General features: G+C 41.9%; 1 protein-coding gene across 18 annotated transcripts in view; it reads right to left on the minus strand.

Annotated features, from left to right (window-relative positions):
• NFASC (neurofascin) overlaps nucleotides 1-17468 on the minus strand; it is a 165695-nt gene that overhangs the window by 107034 nt on the left and 41193 nt on the right. For 17 of the 18 annotated variants that reach the window (XM_073667024.1, XM_073667018.1, XM_073667006.1 and 14 more), the window contains exon 2: nucleotides 7381-7422. The exons of the other annotated variant lie outside the window; for it this stretch is intronic. The gene's annotated coding sequence lies outside the window, so the exon portion shown is untranslated. The remainder of the gene's footprint in view (nucleotides 1-7380; nucleotides 7423-17468) is intronic. 18 annotated transcript variants of the gene reach the window in all.

Genomic DNA, 17468 nt, shown 5'->3' on the forward strand with positions numbered 1-17468 from the left:
CAGGATCACAGCACAGGTGCGGAGGAGACAGGGAAATTAATTTCTCCACCTCCTCTGTAGCTGGCGTCGACGGGAATCGCACTGCACTCAGATGATATCCGAGTGCAGTGCGATGTTTCACATGCACCCACAGACTTACAGTGGTGGCCAAAAGTATTGGCACCCCTGCAATTCTGTTAGATAATACTCAGTTTCTTCCTGGAAATGATTGCAATCACAAATTCTTTGGTATTATTATTTTCATTTAATTTGTCTTCAATGAAAACACACAAACAGAATTGTCCTAAAGCCAAATTAGATACAATTCCACACCAAACCTAAAAAAGGGGGTGGACAAAAGTATTGGCACTGTTTGAAAAATCATGTGATGCTTCTCTAATTCGTGTAATTAACAGCACCTGTAACTTACCTGTGGCACCTAACAGGTGTTGGCAATAACTAAATCACACTTGCAGGCAGTTAACATGGATTAAAGTTGACTCAACCTCTGTCCTGTGTCCTTGTGTGTACCACATTGAGCATGGAGAAAAGAAAGAAGACCAAAGAACTGTCTGAGGACTTGAGAAACCAAATTGTGAGGAAGCATGAGCAATCTCAAGGCTACAAGTCCATCTCCAAAGACCTGAATGTTCCTGTGTCTTCCGTGCGCAGTGTCATCAAGAAGTTTAAAGCCCATGGCACTGTGGCTAACCTCCCTAGATGTGGATGGAGAAGAAAAATTGACGAGAGATTTCAACGCAAGATTGTGCGGATGGTGGATAAAGAACCTCGACTAACATCCAAACAAGTTCAAGCTGCCCTGCAGTCCGAGGGTACAACAGTGTCAACCCGTACTATCTGTCAGCGTCTGAATGAAAAGGGACTGTATGGTAGGATACCCAGGAAGACCCCACTTCTTACCCGAGACATAAAAAAGACAGGCTGGAGTTTGCCAAAACTCACCTGAGAAAGCCTAAAACGTTTTGGAAGAATGTTCTCTGGTCAGATGAGACAAAAGTAGAGCTTTTTGGGAAAAAGCATCAACATAGAGTGTACAGGAAAAAAAAAGAGGCATTCAAAGAAAAGAACACGGTCCCTACAGTCAAACATGGCGGAGGTTCCCTGATGTTTTGGGGTTGCTTTGCTGCCTCTGGCACTGGACTGCTTGACCGTGTGCATGGCATTATGAAGTCTGAAGACTACCAACAAATTTTGCAGCATAATGTAGGGCCCAGTGTGAGAAAGCTGGGTCTCCCTCAGAGGTCATGGGTCTTCCAGCAGGACAATGACCCAAAACACACTTCCAAAAGCACTATAAAATGGTTTGAGAGAAAGCACTGGAGACTTCTAAGGTGGCCAGCAATGAGTCCAGACCTGAATCCCATAGAACACCTGTGGAGAGATCTCAAAATGGCAGTTTGGAGAAGGCACCCTTCATTTATCAGGGACCTGGAGCAGTTTGCCAAAGAAGAATGGTCTACAATTCCAGCAGAGCATTGCAAGAAACTCATTGATGGTTACCGGAAGCGGTTGTTCGCAGTTATTTTGGCTAAAGGTTGTGCAGCCAAGTATTAGGCTGAGGGTGCCAATACTTTTGTCTGGCCCATTTTTGGAGTTTTGTGTGAAATGATCAATGATTTGATTTTTGCTTCATTCTCTTTTGTGTTTTTTCCTTGCAAGCAAATTAAATGAAGATAATAATACCAAAGAATTTGTGATTGCAATCATTTTCAGGAAGAAACTGAGTATTATCTGACAGAATTGCAGGGGTGCCAATACTTTTGGCCACAACTGTATATGGGTGCATGCTATCCGATGCACGGGTGTAATCGCAGCATGCTGCCATTGTTTCTGCATGCTAAATCGGGATGAGAAAATAATCACATATGTGAGCTGCATCATAGGGTAACATTGGAGCGAATGCAATCTGATTTTTTATTGGATTGCATTCATCCGATTGCTTCGCAAGTGGGTGCGAGCCCTTAGACTAAAAAGCAGAGATTTCACATAGTGCACTCCAGAAGAAGAAAGAATGTGAATATCTCTGCAATGGAGTGATGCAACGCAAAAAGGAAAAGGAAAAATATAACTCCAAGTAAATCAAACTTCTGTGAAATCAAACTGTCCACTTAGGAAGCAACACTGATTGACAATCAATTTAACATGCTGTTGTGCAAATGGAATAGACAATAGATGGAAATTATTGGCAATTATCAAGACACTCTCAAAAAAGGAGTGGTTCCGCAGGTGGGGACCACAGACCACATTTCAGTACCATTGCTTTCTGGCTGATGTTTTGGTCACTTTTGAATGTTGGTAGTGCTTTCACACTCGTGGTAGCATGAGACGGACTCTACAACCCACAGAAGTTGCTCACGTAGTGCAGCTCATCCAGGATGGCACATCAATGCGTACTGTGGCAAGAAGGTTTGCTGTGTCTGTCAGCGTAGTGTCCAGAGGCTGGAGGCGCTACCAGGAGACAGGCCAGTACACCAGGAGACGTGGAGGGGGCCTTAGGAGGGCAACAACCCAGCAGCAGGACCGCTACCTCCGCCTTTGTGCAAGGAGGAACAGGAGGAGCACTGCCAGAGCCCCGCAAAATGACCTCCAGCAGGCCACAAATGTGCATGTGTCTGCATAAACGGTTAGAAAGCGACTCCATGAGGGTGGTATGAGGGCCCGACGTCCACAGATGGGGGTTGTGCTCTCAGCTCAACACCGTGCAGGACGCTTGGCATTTGCCACAGAACACCAGGATTGGCAAAGTCGCCACTGGTGCCCTGTGCTCTTCACAGATGAAAGCAGGTTCACACTGAGCACATGTGACAGACCTGACAGAGTCTGGAGACGCTGTGGAGAGCGATCTGCTGCCAGCAACATCTTTCAGCATGACCGGTTTGGCAGTGGGTTAGTAATGGTGTAGGGTGGCATTTCTTTTGAGGGCCGCACAGCCCTCCATGTGCTCGTCAGAGGTAGCCTGACTGCCATTAGGTACCGAGATGAGATCTTCAGACCCCTTGTGAGACCATATGCTGGTGCGGTTGGCCCTAGGTTCCTCCCAATGCAGGACAATGCCAGACCTCATGTGGCTGGAGTGTGTCAGCAGTTCCAGCAAGATGAAGGCATTCAAGCTCTGGAGTGGCCCGCCCGTTCCCCAGACCTGAATCTGGGACATCATGTCTCGCTCCATCCACCAACATCACGTTGCACCACAGACTGTCCAGGAGTTGGCGGATGCTTTAGTCCAGGTCTGGGAGGAGATCCCACAGGAGACCATCCGCAACCTCATCAGGAGCATGCCCAGGCGTTGTAGGGAGGTCATACAGGCACGTGGAGACCACACACAATACTGAGCCTCATTTTGACTTGTTTTAAGGACATTACATCAAAGTTGGATTAGCCTGTAGTGTGTTTTTCCACTTTAATTTTGGGGGTGACTCCAAATCCAGGCCTCCATTGGTTAATAAATTTGATTTCCATTGATGATTTTTGTGTGATTTTGTTGTCAGCACATTCAACTTTGTACAGAACAAAGAATTCAATGAGAATATTTCATTCATTCAGATCTAGGATGTGTTATTTGAGTGTTCACTTTATTTTTTTGAGCAGTGTACTTAGTGCCTACCAGCTATGGAGCTCTCCAAGGTACCAGGTGTAAAAGAAAGGTTTCTGTAATACAGTATGTTTTAGCTAAAGGGAACCTGATAGTAAATTTATGCTGCCTGATCCACGGATAGCATAAATCAGACACTGGCTGCGTTATCCACAGGCAGCATAAATCGGACACTGCCTGACTTACTTCAGCCATATATGTTTTATTCTGAAACGCTGTGACGTTTCAGAGATAAAAAAAACTTTCCTTGACCATCCCGGGCTGGGGACCATGCATTTTGGATGGTTAATCCGAGAGAGATCCCTGGCAGCTTCTCACCACCATGCTCCGTATACACAAACACACACAATGAGAGACTCATCAGCCTAGGGGATCGTGGCAGGGGGAAGACGCCAGGAATCTGCCTCAGACTGGTCATCCAAGACCCCCAGCCCCGACCAACTTTTCAAAGTATATTTTCTCTGAAACTATGCAGCATTTCAGAGTAAAACATACCTGTGTATTTCATGCTTCCAGTGTGTAATTCATGCTGCACATAGTTCGGGCAGCATGAATTCCATGACAGGCTCCCTTTATCTCATTATTGCTGTTACTTCCATTACATTAATAGAGAAGAAAAAATAAAATTGAACCTTAAAGGGAATCTGTCATCACTTTGGAGTTATCAGACCTCTACTATGGGCATTCAGGGTGTAGAAAAGTAAATCTATGCATACCTGTATGGCCCATAGTAGAGGTCTGATTGCAGAGAAAAGTAGTTTTATCTTTCTGGTTCTCAACAGGCTTTGCGTCCGGCGGGGGACGCCAAGAAATCCCAGCCTATTTGCTTATTATTCCCCCAAATTCCCGCCTATATGCTTAATTATCATATTCCCCCCTCCCATGCACGTCACAGGGCCCTGTGACGCGCACTATGCTCCTTGACTTCCCGGTCATGCGCAAAGCGCCGCTCACATGGAGCGTGCTTTGTTTCATCCCGGCCCCGTCTGCCTGTGCACTGCGCCGCAGGGTTCTATTGCGCCGGGAAGTGACAGTGACTCCCCAGCGCCTGCGCAATAGAAATCTGCAGCGCAGGGCACAGGCAGACAGGGCCGGGATGAAACAAAGCACGCTCTATGTGAGTGGCGCTTTGCGCATGACCGGGAAGTCAAGGAGCACAGTGCGCGTCACAGGGCCCTGTGACGTGCAGGAGAGGGGGGGAATATAATAATTAAGCATATAGGCGGGGATTGCTTGGCGGCCCCCGGACGCCAATCCTGTACAAAATAGAATTGAATAAAGCACTTTTCTCTGCAATCAAACCTCTACTATGGGCCATACAGGTAGGTATAGATTTATTTTTCTATACCCTGTATGCCCATAGTAGAGGTCTGATATCTCCAAAGTGGTGACAGATTCCCTTTAAACATTAAAGGTGAATAAACCTCATTGTATTCTATTTCCATTAATTTCCTAAAGATCAGTGAGTGATTGGGTCGTAACACCCCAACTGATTGCTGTCCTAAAGTGCTCACTTTAGTAGGCAAAAATTCTCAGCTTCTACATGAGTGCGTACAAACAGACCCAAAAAAAAGTATATGAGACCGTACAGAACCTTATTTACACGATCATAAAGGAGCTGAGAATTTCTGCACTTTTGGACACTGTTTTGAGTGATCATGCGGGTCTCAGGATGCAAACCCCTATTAATCTGCAGGACGTTGTACATGCAGCCATATCTGTAGGCAGCAAGGTATAGTGCAGGGTAATCAGAGCAGATTAATATACAGTATAGAAATTATTTAGTACAGCTTGTAATTTATTCATTGAAATCTCTCCTCATTTTATGCTTAAGAATCCAGAGGGCTGTCCTAATGTGAGTGACAGTTCTCTTCTTTACATTGATATTGGTAAGACTGTCCATCACTGAGCTCGACTTCCCACTGAATTAATACATCCAAAGGAGCAGTGATTTCAGAGCAAAAAATATTTGGCTGCCTATAGGTTTCACAACTTTTCTAAGCTGGCATGTTATCCTTTATTCAAAAAAATACGACATGAAAACAAGGGTAAAGATATTAACTTCTATTCAGTAGTTGTACATTGGCAGGGTAGCTATTTATATTTTTTATATATCAAGAAAAATAGATATATTCAAACACTTTGTAAATACACTGTGTTCCAAATTATTATGCAAATAATATTTTCTCAGATTTTCCCAAATTACCTATATGAATTGCAATCATTGTAATTTTCCAGTCAAATAACTATTAGAGTACTATTGAAAGGATTTTGTACAAACTGCCTATGATAACAGTATATTTTTAAAAAAAAAATAAAACACTCAAACTGCACTCAAAATGCATGTTCCAAATTATTATGCACAGCAGAGTTTTCAACCTTTTCATTTTAATAAAGAACAAAAAAATGATCATTTTTGAAATTCTAAGCATTAGCAGGTTATTACAAACTGAAATCAAACAGTTTTCAACTCAAAACTTTATTCTAGGTGATGTTACATTTGCACATAGGACCGCTTGTTCGAAAGAAGCTTCTGAACTCTCTCGTCCATTGAATTTGTCAGGTTTTGGATGGTTTCTGCTTCAATTGTTTTGCATGAGGACAGAATACCCTCCCAGAGCTGTTGCTTAGATGTGAACTGCCTCCCGCCATCATAGACACTCCTTTTGATGATGCTCCAGAGGTTCTCAATGGGGTTGAGGTCAGGGGAGCATGGGTGCCACACCATAAGTTTGTCCCCTTTTATGCCCATAGCAGCCAGAGATGCAGATGTGTTATGTGCAGCATGAGACGGGGCATTATCATGCATGAAATGATCTCGATGGTCCAGATGGATGGAGTGGAGGATGGCTGGCTGATGGACACCCCATGCAAACACGGCTACGGCGCTAACAAGGAGGAGGTGGAGTAATGTTTTGGGCTGGAATCATGGGGAGAGAGATTGTCGGCCCTTTTAGGATCCCTGAAGGGGTAAAGATGAACTCCATAATGTATGTTGAGTTTCTCAAACAGCACTTCCTTCCATGGTTCAAGAAGAAGAACCGTGTATTCTGCAGCAAGATCATTTTCATGCATGATAATGCCCCGTCTCATGCTGCACATAACACATCTGCATCTCTGGCTGCTATGGGCATAAAAGGGGACAAACTTATGGTGTGGCACCCATGCTCCCCTGACCTCGACCCCATTGAGAACCTCTGGAGCATCATCAAAAGGAGTGTCTATGATGGCGGGAGGCAGTTCACATCTAAGCAACAGCTCTGGGAGGGTATTCTGTCCTCATGCAAAACAATTGAAGCAGAAACCATCCAAAACCTGACAAATTCAATGGACGAGAGAGTTCAGAAGCTCCTTTCGAACAAGCGGTCCTATGTGCAAATGTAACATCACCTAGAATAAAGTTTTGAGTTGAAAACTGTTTGATTTCAGTTTGTAATAACCTGCTAATGCTTATAATTTCAAAAATGACCATTTTTTTGTTCTTTATTAAAATGAAAAGGTTGAAAACGCTGCTGTGCATAATAATTTGGAACATGCATTTTGAGTGCAGTTTGAGTTTTTTATTTTTTTTTAAATATACTGTTATCATAGGCAGTTTGTACAAAAACCTTTCAATAGTACTCTAATAGTTATTTGACTGGAAAATTACAATGACTGCAATTCATATAGGTAATTTGGGAAAATCTGAGAAAATATTATTTGCATAATAATTTGGAACACAGTGTATATATGGAACTACATATAGAATTATGGAAAAATATTTTATCTATACCATACTACTGTCTTACCTTTGCAGGTGTCCCTCTTCCCACTACAGATTTTGCCTCAATCTGCAAGAGAAGATAGAGTTTCTAAGTACATGTAAGCTTTAAACAAATTATTTCTTAAAATAGTTTTCTCTTAAAGGTCTTTGCTATTTAATCTCAGAGCAGCATAATGTATAGCTTACTGGGCTGTTAGCTGCAGTTTTGATAAAACTTCCTGGCCTTAGCTGATATTAAACTTAAACATGTAACTTTTCTTTTTTTAATTCTTTATATATTTTCCAATAGTCAAACAGAAGGTGGAAAAGAAAGAAGGAATTTGTTAAGTGGTGGAATATCTCAATTGGTTGCAATATTCCTTTGGATATACCGCATACACATTGACATAGACTTAATTTGAAATAAACTGTTGAGCAAATGAAGATATAAAGTCATGTTCAAAAGTGTTGGCACCCTTGAAATTGTTCCAGAAAATGAAGTATTTCTTCCCAGAAAATTATTGCAATTACACATGTTTTGTGTCACACAAAACCCCCAAAATGGGCCATACCAACAATATCTGGAACCATTTCAAGGGTGCCAAGGGTTCCACTTCCTGGGGAAAATCTCCAGCAATAAGACTGCAGACATCGCAGGGTGGGGTTTTAAGGAAACAAAAATGAAAAATGAAGAAGGCCTGCTTAAACTAAGAAGCTTGTCATGCAGCAATGTCTGCTGAATTTTGTAAAGTAATCCAGTATAAACATGTCTGTCCTATTGTTGCTTTAAAGGGAATCTGTCACCACTTTGGAGTTATCAGACCTCTACTATGGCCATACAAGTTATAGAAAAGTAAATCAATACATGCCTGTATGGCCCATAGTAGAGATCTGATTGCAGAGAAAAGTAGCTTTATCTTTTTGGTTTTCAACAGGCTTGGCGTTCAGGGGACGCTAAGCAATGCCCGCTTAGAATCTGAGAAGTGCGAAAAATATTATGTGTTTTGGATACCTTTTGCACCTTCTTGATCTTAAAAATGGTGAATTTAAAGTACTATTATGAATAAATGTACCACATAGTGTCATTTGTCTATCTGCTAGTGCTGCATATGGAAAGTATCACTTCCACAGAGCTACATATTCTTAGCATTCAGCTGCCATTTCATATGTGTATACTGTAGTAATTTATGTGTGTACTTTCCCATGCAAATTACTTTTATGACCAAAAAAATCCCATTCTGACGCCAAACTAGTCGTGCTTTGCATGGTACACAAATGTGCAGGAGCTAGAAAAAATTAGGCAAATCCGGATTCTTGAGAAAGGTATCCAATGACATAGAGAAGACAGATACGAGTAACAAATACATTGATGTAAATGACTCACAAGGAGATAAATTGGCAAATACAGTCATTAGCAGCTGGGATTTACAATATAATAGGCGGTAGACAAGCAGACGTGTCAGAGATGTTCATAGCTCCCGGGACACATTGCCCTCGCACTAGGTTTATTTTTACATTCTTATCCCTCGGGTTCTGTCAAATAAAAGGCATCTCTTTATCTGTGGCTTTTATAATCAAAAGCTAAAACATCCTGGCATCCATCACCATGTATTATCATCACAAAGAACAAGCTCCCCTCCAGGAGAGCACCTTAAATGTATGTCATAACCTCAGAATGTAAACTGCAGATAAACTGCTCATCTACAGGGAAGAGGCACAGGTTAGAATAGAGTATTCCTGCACATCATCTCCAGGTTATATAGGGGCATACTGGAGCATATCTCGGTCATGTTCAAGCATATACTGATCTGGGGAATATGGAGGACAATTCAACGCCTTGAAAATGCCCAGGAATGTCCCACAAACCATTCCTGAATAATTTCGCAGTGTGGCAGGGGATGAGATCTACAGAAAGAGACCACTGCTATAAGGGAATACATGAAGCGGTGTACTTTGCAATAATGTCCAGGCAGGTGATAAGTTACATCCACATGATTGGAAGGATCTAAGGTTTCCCAGCAGAACATTGCCTAGAGCATCACATGGCCTACCAGCTTGCCTTCTTCCCATAGTTATACTATTGCTAGTTCACCAGTTGTCTTTTCTTGGACCATTTTTGGTAGGCAGTAACTATTACGGTACTTAACAAGAACAATCTACTGTCATTTTGGAGATGCTCTGACGAAGATGTCTAGCTATCGCAATATGGCCCTATTCTTTGCAACTAGCTCCCTACTACATTCTATCCCACTTCTGTGTGTATTGTGAGCAAGGGTGCATCTACACTAGCTGATTATCAGGGATGAGTGTCTCCTGATAATCCTCCAGTCTAACAGGTTGGTATTTACACGACAAACAACTAATATGTCCGTTGGTTGGGCGAAATGATTTTTTAGCTTAACTGCTTAATGCTCAATGACATACCAATATGTCATGGAGCATGTCAGAGACTTTGAAGCAGACTCAGAGAGTAGATGCCAGCTATATTATATACCTGGCATCTGCCTCTAACAGCAGCAATCGAAGCGCCAGTATATTGCTGCTGTTAACCTCTTAAATTCAGCTGACAATCACTTACAGTGGCATATAAGGGCCACGATCCAACCTGAACATTCGTTTGGGCACACATCGGTCCCCCCAGCGACACAATCACAGGGAGTCGATAAGCTGCTATGACAGCCAGGGGTCTGCTGACCTACTCAGTGATCTCATCTGTGACGTCCAGCCTGTGGCTGCGCATCATAAAAAACTGCGTTATTGCAAGTCTCCTAAGAAGCAGGGCTGTGGAGTCGGGGTCGTGGAGTCGGTATAAAATGGACCGACTCCAACTTCTAAAATATATAATAAATTGGGTACATTAGTTCAATGCAGTTTGTGGGGATTATATTTTCATAAGAATTTGGGAAAGTTATGAAATGTCCTATAAATGTCTGTCCTATTCCTGATCTAAGGGTCTAGACTAGTCGGAGTTGGAGTCGGTGTCATGGAAATTGAGGAGTCGGAGTTTTGGCTTACCGACTCCACAGCCCTCCTAAGAAGCCAAACAAAGTGAAAAGTAGGGGGAAAAAAAGTTTTAAAAAATCTTTTAAAACACATTATACATCTCATACACACAGACATAAGTATTGAACACATCATCAATTTTATAAGTAAATGTATTTCTAAAGGTACTATTGAAATTAAATTCTCACCAGACGTCGGTAACAACCCATCCAATTCACATAGGCAAAGAAATCAAACCATAGATGTCCATAAATTATGTGTAATAATGAAAAATGACATAGGGAAAAAGTATTGAACACGCTTAGTGAAATGTAATTAATATTTCATATTACAAAAGCCTTTGTTGGTGATGACTGCTTCAAGACGCCTCCTATATGGAGAAACTAGTCGCATGCATTGCTCGGGTGTGATTTTCACTTATACTTTAACACAAACATTCTTCAAACCCTGAAGGTTCCGTGGGCTTCTTCTGTGAACTCTGAGCTTTAGTTCCTTCCATAATTTTTCTATTGGATTTAGGTCAGGTGATTGGCTCGGCCATTCTAGCATCTTTATTTTCATTCTTTGAAATCAATCGAGAATTTCCTTGGCTGTGTGTTTGTTTGGGATCATTGTCTTGCTGAAATGTCCACTCTCGTTTCATCTTTATCATCCTGATAGATGGCAGCAGATTTTTTTTAAGAATGTTTCAATACATTTGTCCATTCATCCTTTCTTCAAAGACATAAAGTTTGCAATTGCCATATGCTGGAAAACAGCTGAACACCATCATGTTCCCACCACCAAACTTCACTGTTGGTATGGTGTTTTTGGGGTGATATGCAGTGCCATTTGGCCTCCAAACATGATGTGTATTATAGCATCCAAAGAGTTCAATTTTGGTCTCATTTGACCATACTATATTCTCCCAGTATTCCACAGGCTTGTTTAAATGTTGTTGAGCATGCTTTTTGTTCAGCAATGGAGTCTTGCATAGTGAGTGTGCATACAGACCATTGAGGTTGAGTGCATTACTTATTGTTTTCTTTGAAACAATTGTACCTGCTGATTCCAGGTCTTTCTGTAACTCTTCACAGGTGGTCCTTGGCTCTTGGACAACTCTTCTGATAATTCTTTTCACTCCTCTGTCTGAAATCTTGTGGGGAGCACCTGGTCGTGGCCGGTTTATGGTGAAATGATGTTCTTTCCACTTCTTGGTAATGGCCCCAACAGTGCTCACTGGAAACTTCATTAGTTTAGAAATTCTTCTGAAACCAATTACATCAGTATGTTTTGCAACAATAAGGTTGTGAAGGTCTTGAGACAGCTCACTGGTTTTACCCACCATGGTAATGAGATGCCTTCTTATAGGCCAGCAGTTGAAGCAGCTGATATTATTTTTTCAGTAAGTGGCAGGATTGCTTTCTAATTACTGATCGATTTCAGCTGTCATGACTTTCTATGGCTTTTTGCACTTCTCTTTCTTCATGTGTTCAATACTCTTTCCCGATGTAATTTCTCATTATTACACATAACTTAGTTTATGAATATCTTTGGTTTGATTTCTTTGCCTGTGCGGATTGGATGAGTTGTTACCGACATATGGTGAGAATTTCATGTCAATAGAACCTTTAGAAATATACTTACTTCCAAAATTAGTGATGTGTTCAATACTTATTTCTCCCACTATATGTATATTGTAATGCAGCAGCTTGCTAGCATTACTGTAAATGGTCCAGGATGTGTTTACCAGACCATGTACCTTCCCCTTTAACTGACTGGTCACATGACCGTGACATCACACAGGTCCTGATGCACACAGTTAAGGTCCTGTCAGTATGTGTATGTGTGTGTGTGCACGGGATGCATATATAAACCCTGCTTAATTTGAGACAGGTGTGTTCGGTGTGAGGCGTGAGGCCTGTGCTCCGTGTGTGTGGGACACCGTTTGTGAGAGGCCGAGTGAAGCCTGGCAGCCTGAAAGGCAAAGACTGGATCCTGTGCGGATGCTAGTGGCCTTGGAAGGCAGCGGCTTTGGAGTGAAGCCTGGTACCTGGAAGGTCGAGCCTGGATCCTGTGTGGATGTCAGTGGCCTTTGAGGGAGAGCCGGCTTGCGTAAGAGTCCTGAAAGGCAGAGCCTGGATCCTGTGTGGATGTCAGTGGCCTTTGAGGGAACGACGGCTAGAGACCCCTACCTGGGAAGCCACAAAGCCACAGTGGTGGCAAGCGTAATGGACTGAGACAGCTAAACCCGGCAAAGGTAATACCCAGTGCTATATGGACATTGTGATATGAACATTGCTACTTTATTACCTTGCCGTAAGCTGTAACCTGGAGTAAGTGGGCCTGTGTGCCACTTGGCTCATGAACATTGTGTTTATGTGTGTCGGCGTGCCACGGAGTTGGACCCGGTGAACTGTGGCTTATGATGTAATAAACTGCAACATTGTGAGAAAAACGTAAAGACATTGCACGTGTGCATTGATTGACGCAGCGAAGCGAGTTACCCCCAGTATGATGACTAGCGCTGCCTTACAATATATATATACACACACAGTGGTGTGAAAAAGTATTTGCCACCGTCCTGATTTCTTATTCTTTAGCATGTTTGTCACACTTAAATGTTTCAGATTACAAAACAAATGTAAATATTAGACAAAGAGAACACAAGTAAACACAAAATGCAGTTTTTAAATGAACATCTTTATTATTAAGGGAACAAGAAATCCAAACCTACAGGGCCCTGTGTGAAAGAGCGATTACCCCCCCCCTCCCCTTTCAAAACATAAATTAACTGTGGTTTATCACATCTTTGGGAAGCTGAGCTCAATTTCCCTAGCCACACACAGGCCTGATAACTGCCACACCTGTTCTCAATCAAGAAATCCCTTAAATAGGACCTGCCTGACAAAGTGAAGTAGACCAAATTATCCTCAAAAGCTACACATCATGCTGCAATCCAAAGAAATTCAGGAACAAATGAGAAACAAAGTAATTGAGATCTATCAGTCTGGAAAAGGTTATAAAGTAATTTCTAAAACTTTCGGAATCCAGCGAACCACAGTGAAAGGAATTATCCATAAATGGCAAAAACATGGAACAGTGGTGAAACTTCCCAAGAGAGGCCGGCTGACCAAAATTACCCCAAGACCGCAGCGATGACTCATCCAAGAGGTCACAAAAGACCCCACAACAACATCAAGAGAACTGCAGGCCTCACTTGCCTCAGTTAAGGTCAGTGACGCAGAAGTAACACAGCATTTCAGAAAAAAAACATCATACCAACAGTAAAATATGGTGGTGGTACTGTGATGGTCTGGGGCTGTTTTGCTGCTTCAGGACCTGGAAGACTTGCTGTGATAAATGGAACCATGAATTCTGCTGTCTACCCAAAAATCCTGAAGGAGAATTTCCGGCCATCTGTTTGTGACCTCAAGCTGAAGAGCACTTGGGTTATGCAGCAGAATAATGATTCAAAACACACCAGCAAGTCCACCTGTGAATGGCTTAAGAAAAACAATATTAAAACTTTGGAATCGGTCTAGTCAAAGTTCTGACCTTAATCCGATTGAGACGCTGTGGCATGACCTTAAAAAAGGGTTCCAATGTGGCTGAATTACAACAATTTTGCAAAGATGAGTGGGCCAAAATTCCGCCAGAACGTTGAAAAAGACTCATTGCCAGTTATCACAAACGCTTGATTCCAGTTGTTGCTGCTAAGGGTGACCCAACCAGTTAGAATTAGGGGGCAATCACTTTTTCACACAGGGCCCTGTAGGTTGGGACTTCTTTTCCCCTTAATAATAAAGACCTTAATTTAAAAACTGCATTTTGTGATTACTTGTGTTATCTTTGTCTAATGTTTAAATTTGTTTTGTGATCTGAAACATTAAAGTGTGACAAACATGCAAAAGAATAAGAAATCAGGAAGGGGGCAAACACTTTTTCACATCACTGTATATGTGGATCACCCCCCTCCCTTACAATGAAGAATTGTAAAAAAATTAAAAAAATATACATACTTGGTATTTCCACTTTCAGAAAAATCTGATTTATCAAAATATAAAATTATTTAAGCTGATGTGTAAACGCCATAATGAGAATAAAAATCAAAACACAACATTTGTGGTTTCTCATTTTCTAAAAAATGCAATAAGAAGTGATCAAAGCATAGTATGTACCCCTAAATTCTACAAAAGAAAAAAACAGCTTGCCATGAAAAAAACAAGCCCCCACACAGTTGCATTGATGTTATTAAGAAAAACTTCCAAGTCTCAGAAAACGCAACAAAACATTTTTTTTTTTTTACAAAATTCAAATATATTTTTTTATTCTAATAAAATAGTAAAAAGATTTACATTTCGTATCTCCATAATCGTGATCTGCAGAATCATGTTTTCAGGTAATTTTTACTGTACAATGAACGCCGCAAAAATAAAACCCTAAAAAACAATAGCAAAACTGCGGGTTTTTTTCACTAGTTTACCAAACTTGTTTTTTTTTTTGCTATTTTCCCTTACTCTATATGGTAATATTAACGGTGTCATTCATTCATTCAAAACTACATTCTATCCTGAAAAAAACAAGTCCTCATATATCTACGTCTAGTGTAAAAACCCAAAAAGTTATGGCTATTTAAAAAGGGAGAGGAAAAATGAAAACAAAAAATAAAATTGGGTGAGGAGGGAAGGAGTTAATCATTGTTCTTGGGAACACATGGTCCTGTATAAACAGGTGATGTCCTGCCAAGAACAATAACAGTTAATGGGCCCGAACAATGCCGGTCTTGATGATGGGGAGCGCTGATTCATGAAGAGGTGCACGCTTCTTTATGAATCTGGAGTGGGTGATGAGTGGTGAGCACCTCCATGCGCTACGCCAGATATCTCGTTCCAGTCAGGTACTGGAATAAGATTTCTGGCATACGGAACGCCACAGCTCGTTTAATCCATAATGAATTTCCCACCACACTCCTGTCCCACTCCAGCTCTGCGTAAATGGTAGTGAAGACACCAAAAGCGGCGAAGTTTAGGCGTGACTAGTTAGTTGTGCCTAAATTTTACGACTTTTTACAGCTTTTACGACAGAATTCTGGTTTCCCACCCCACTCCAAAGACATACATAATTTAGATTGTGAGCCCCAATGAGGACAGTGATGATAATGTCTTCAAAGAGCTGTGATATATACCGGTGCTACATACTGTAATAAATAAATGCACCCTTAGGCTGCGTTCACACATTGCGTATTTTCGCGCGCGCTTTTTCTAAATACGCAATGTGCCTTGTGTCTGCGTTCAGTGTCTGCCGTTCAGACACTGTGTGATTTTACGCAGCGCGAAAGCGCAGCTGGGTAAAGAATTGACATGTCAATTCTTTACGCAGCTGCGTCCTGCGCTTTCTCCTATTGTGCCCATTATAAGCGATGGAATTACGCAGCGGTGTTCACACACTGCGTAATTCCAGCGTTTTTTTACGGAGGCGCAGGAGAAACTATGGATACTCACCTATCCGATGGATGGGAGAGCCGTCCGGTCCGGTCCCGCGCTTCCAGCATCTGCCGGTGAGCCGATCAGCTGTTAGCTAACCGGCTTGTAACCGGCCGGTCAGCTGATTTACAAGCCGGTCAGCTGACAGTCAGCTGATCGCTTCAAGGCAGATGCTGGAAACCGCGGGACCGGACGCCTCTCCCATCCATCGGATAGGTGAGTATCCATAGTTTTTTTCTTTTAATAACTTAGCAGTGTATGTACTGCAGCCAGAAGCTGTCTGTACATACACTGCTAGGGGGACACTCACACTCACACACATAGACACAGACAGTACACACACGACACATACATTACATACATACACATACAGACACATACATTACATTACATACAGGTGTCCACGCTCGTCACACTTCATTTCTCCTGCACCTCCGTAAAAAAACGCAGTGTGTGAATGGAGGTGCTTTTTTTACCTGCGTAAAAAACGCAGGTAAAAAACGCAGGGAAATACGCAATGTGTGAACGCAGCCTTAGGCCTCATTTAGACGTCCACGCTTCACGTATGTGTTCTATCCATTTTTTTCATGTCCGTTTTTTTTCAGTATTACGGATGAAAAGGGCCAATACACGTCTATGGGTACGAAAAAACCCATACAGCACACGGATGGCACAGTATAAGAGAAGCTTCATAATTTCTATAGTCATTCACCATCCGTGAAATATACTGATGGTAAAAACACACACAAACATATTACGGTATATAAATATATGCACACACACACACACAGTACCCGTCAAGGTTTGGACACACCTGTTCATGCATTGATTTGTCCAAAGGAGACTGCAAGATGAAGGCTTTTATGGTCACAGTTCTGCTAAGAAGCCACTACCAAGCACGACATACAAGGAAAAAAGACTAGTTTGGGCCCAGCAACAAAAGGACAGGACATTAGATCAGAGGAAATCTGTACTGCGGTCTGATTAATCTAAAATGTGAGATTTTTGGTACCAGTCATGTCTTAGTGAGAGAAAGATGAGCGGATGGTTTCTAAATGTGTGGTGCCCATTATGAAACATGGAGGAGTAGATGTGTAGGAATTTTGCCACTGTTGTTGATTTAGCCCAAATTTAAGGCATGTTTGCTCATTATCCAGCATGTCTCCCACAGCATTCTGCAACATTATGTCATCCCATCAGGTTTGCACTTAGTGGGACTATCATTTGTGTTACAACAGGACAGTGTCCCATAACACACCTCCACTGATAGAGTTATGTGCCAGATGACATGGAATCCACAATCACCCAACTTCAACCCAATTTAGATGGTGTGAGATGAGTTGGACCACAGAATGAAGGCAAAGTGGTCACCAAATGCTCAGCACCTCTGGGAACTCCTTCAGGACTGTTGGAAAGCCAATTTAATTGACTACCTGATGAAGCTACCTGAGAAAATGCCAAAGAGTTGAAAAGCTGTCATCAGAGTAAAAGGGAGTCTTTTGAGTAAAAGGGAGTAGTTTGAGGACCTTATGATGTTTTAACACATATTCTGCTTTGTTTCACACTTTTTTTTAATTGTTTAAGTAGGTGGTTTTGCTGCCTTCCATCGTGGTTTTGCTGCATTCAGTCTGAAACTGCAATGTACACATTCCAAAAAAAAAAACAA

This window comes from Phyllobates terribilis, unplaced genomic scaffold (genome assembly GCF_046119375.1).
Source record: "Phyllobates terribilis strain yellow unplaced genomic scaffold, ASM4611937v1 Scaffold_2__4_contigs__length_985480577, whole genome shotgun sequence".
Lineage (NCBI taxonomy): Eukaryota > Metazoa > Chordata > Amphibia > Anura > Dendrobatidae > Phyllobates > Phyllobates terribilis.